Genomic DNA, 4,180 nt, shown 5'->3' with positions numbered 1-4,180 from the left:
TCCGTTACGCCAAACCGATAACTGACCAGTCACGTGATAATGTTTATTGATAAAATTTCACGCCACGTGCTTGCGAGGTATTGATCGTAATAAGCTCGAACTAAATAAGTATTTGTACATGTACTAATAAAAATATCCATCTCTATTTGTGTAATTGCATTTAGATTATATTGCCTCATTGACATGTTTTTTGGGTTTTTTATCGGACACACATATATGATATAAATAAAATTGTATTCTATAAGTCTGTTTTTATCTGAGACACATGTTATAGTAGTCTCAGGTTTTTATCAATAGATTTTGTTTAGGAACAAGGTCTGGTTATTAGGTATTTTATAGGTGCTTGTGTACAGGACACTTTTTGTAGACTTTTATTATTTTATCCCCCTTTTATTTAGACTCCATTTTTAATTTTTTTTTTTATTTTCTTTTAGTATATAGTATCATTACAACCGTGCATTAAACTAGGAATTAATGTCAATTGAAAAACATGATAATAATTGAAATAATAATAAAAAAAAATGTCAGAATTTAGAAAAAAGGGGGATGGCTAAAAAAAAATCCTGTCCAAAATACATCATGTACGTAAAATCGGTTACATCAGGGACAACATATTTACCAATAGAGACACGTTATCTCGGATATCGTGAAAATATGCCTCGATCTGTTTATATATGTAATGTTCACTCCTCGGCGTTCGAGATATTGCACATATATTTAAAAGTACTTCCAAACACGTTTTTGGCATGGGCCCCCTTTTCTGTTTGTGTTCAAAAAGAGGTTTTCTTCTTCTTTTTCTTTCTTTTTTTGTATGCGACATTCTTTACAATTTGCTGTTCTCTTCTCTTATTTTGAGGGACTCTAGATCGGGTTAGCGGATATTTACTTGTTTAATCATTGAAGTTTTAATTTATCTGTTTTTTTCGTATTGCCTATCTATTCTCAAAATTATCAATTTTGGCTTGCACCAATATTTGCATGGATATAGTGTAACGTTGATAGCTTGTATATGTTCCGAGTCACTGGACTTTGCGGAATAGTATACTGGCAGTGCGAAATGATAAATTTGAACCTTACACATACATGTATGTTCCTGTTTGAACAGAAAATCGAAAATAACAATGTTAGAAGAGTACTATACAAATCCTTGGTTGTATCATACTATGAACAATTATTATTCTTTAACTGTTATTTTCATTATACGGATATGGATTGTAAACTGCACATTGCTAGGGAAAAAAATGTTACCAACGTTAAAAAAATAATGATGTAATACAAAAAGACCGGAAATACGAAAAAAGATTTTAAACATTGATAATCAAAATTTTAATCTGCTAACCGAGTCCATGAGACAAAGGATTTGATTTTCAAGAAAAACCAAGGTACACGATTTCAAAGGGACATGCAAACTTATAAGCTGAAAACCGTAACCTTGTAAAATGTAACGCTTAGTAAATACTTGTTGGTACATTGTATCTTCAAGACCAGGAAGAACAAAAGTGCATTCTCCCCTCAAGACATAAATTTGTCAAAAATAACATTGTACATAAAATGTCAAAATAAAAATGACAAGTCCACTGATGATTCTTTTGTTTGTTTGTATGTATAGCCCCTGCTCGACAAATTAAATTTGTTGGTAGTTTTCAGATGAAAAATTTAGAACCCTAATGTAACTTAAAATGGAATATATTTTACTACTAATAAAATTAACGGTAACAATTTTCTTGCACCAGATGCGCATTTCGACAATACATGTCTCTTAAAGTCGATTCTGGTCGTTTCCACTTCTACAGTTCCAGAGTCATTGTACTTGATTGTTCAAATTTTGTGGTAACCAGATGATAGAGAACCTTTTTGAAATTGATTGAAATGAAGCAGATTGAATTCGATTTTTTTCATAAAGGGCATATAAATCAGTTACTCTTAGTTTCTACAGGCTAGGTAAAAGTGAGCACAGAGGTCAACTCATTAGGATTTTTAATCTGCAATTTTTATCTAAATCGAATTAAATTACCAAGTGAAGATCACCATTTTAAAAGGGAAGTTCTAAACCCAGAATAAAAGATGGGGGGGGGGGGGGGGGGTGTGTCTCAATTGTTAAACCATATATTCTTATTCAATTGCATTTATCTTGAAAAAAAGGGGGGTTCCAAACCCCGGAATACCCATGGGTCTGCAACTGTTCTGTCACACCCGGTCCAAACTTAGTGGGAGGGTTGCAAATGCGGATTTAGAGGGGGGCTCAGAAGCCCTGTCCCCTTTTCTTGGAAAAGTTTGATAGAATATGTAGGGAATCACTGAAGCATGACTGGAGTGGGTCCCCTCTTAGGCAGTCAGTGGGCCCCCACTTGTGAAAATTTCTGGATCTGCCACTGGGTTGAGTGTTGAAAACATGTTTAACCTTGTCACATTCTTTGTGTGCCTGTCCGAAGTGAAGAGCCTGTAGTCAGTTTATTTCATCCATAATTGTTTTTCGTAAATGGTTTTGTTATAAATTAGGCTGTTCTTTTTCTTTATTGATTTGCTTCATATTTTTCATGTTGGGACTTTAATAGGTGACTATATGGTATGGGTTTTTCTTATTGTTGAAGGCCATCCCGTTGCCTACAATTGCATATATCCACACCATAAACTCTAGTGAAATGTTGTTTTGGCAAGCATACCACATTTCCTTATGTTTATATTTTCTTCTTGTTTCACTAAAATCGTCTCCCAATCTATTTTTTCACAAAAATTTGAAGTAAGAAAAAGTAAGCAGTTGATAGATGAAGCTGTTAATATAGCCAATACACATATCCTTGTGTCATAATGTTTCGGAGTTCAAACCACTTCAAACCCTAGCATTATAGACCTCAATATCAGTCATGGTTGCAAAGGTTTTACCACACCTTTAATCTGAATGGCATCACATCATCGATATCAGTCACTGTTGCAAATGCTTTACCAAACCCCTACTTTGTATAACATCACATAAAACACATCTTCTTGAGGTAAAAACTAAAGTGTCTATGAAATGGGGTTTTCAATATCACACATCGAATCAACCCTCAACCATTATAATCCCACAAGCAGAGATCTTGGGATTATATTGGCATCTCTGGTTGATACAGATGTGATATTGAAAAAGCCATATGATATTCTCTATAAATGTCTCTGTTACATATTACATTCCCATTGGGTTCTTTTAATATTCCAACACACCCCATCTCGAGTACAAAGGATTGACTGGGTTATGAAAAAAAAGTTACAATTCTTCCTAGATATTATAAAATACTTATATTTATATTAGTTCCTGTCTGTAGAATTATACTTCCCCAATAATCCTCTTTATTTGTGACAAAATCTAGCAAAAGGTTTTGACCAATTTATGATATCAATTTTGCTGATGGAAAAGTTTCTGTAATGAAACTATTATAGCTCATTGAAATCCAACAACTCACCTCATCTTGAAGTAGTAGCAAAGTATATATTATTTTAAATTAAGCTTTTTAGGTCATAGCACTAAGGGTGTCTAGGGCATAATCATATGGTAACTTTGGTCTTCTTCTGACATGAAATGTATATTCAATTGACAGCTTATCACCTGCAATACAACATTTCTTTATATATAATTTAAAATTAGTGTAAGAGAGGTAATCCAAACTTACACAACATTGTACTTTTTGTACATATGTTTGGATTACCTCCCTTGCACTGTTTTTAAATTATTTTTAATTATCCTTTAGCCAGGAAACCCTTTTTATTTCCCCTTTTCTGCCCCTTATTCCTAAACTGTTTGAGCCATAACTTCCCAATGTCAATCATAACCATCCCTTTGTGGTATGGAAACTTGTTGTATAATTTCATAGAGATTCAAACATTGTTCCACGGGTTATTGTCTGGAATCTAGAAAAATACTTATTTGGGCCCTTTTTTGAGGTCGTATATATAAAAACTGCAAAATTTCCTTAAAATTACTCATTCAGGGGCGGCAAGCCAGCAACAGGTTGTCTGATGCATCTGAAACTTTTTGCACCACTGATGAACATGTTTACACCTGTTAGATTTGCTTTAATGCTTTAGTTTTAGAGATATAAGTCAATCAAAGCCTGAAAGGCTGTAAAAGCAATTGCTGCCATGTTTATGTGTTGGGGACTTTTTTTTCATCCACATATATTTAAGAATTAAACATGACAGGAGT

The sequence above is a fragment of the Mytilus trossulus genome, chromosome 2 (genome assembly GCF_036588685.1).
Source record: "Mytilus trossulus isolate FHL-02 chromosome 2, PNRI_Mtr1.1.1.hap1, whole genome shotgun sequence".
NCBI lineage: Eukaryota > Metazoa > Mollusca > Bivalvia > Mytilida > Mytilidae > Mytilus > Mytilus trossulus.
This window is presented reverse-complemented; position numbering follows the sequence as displayed.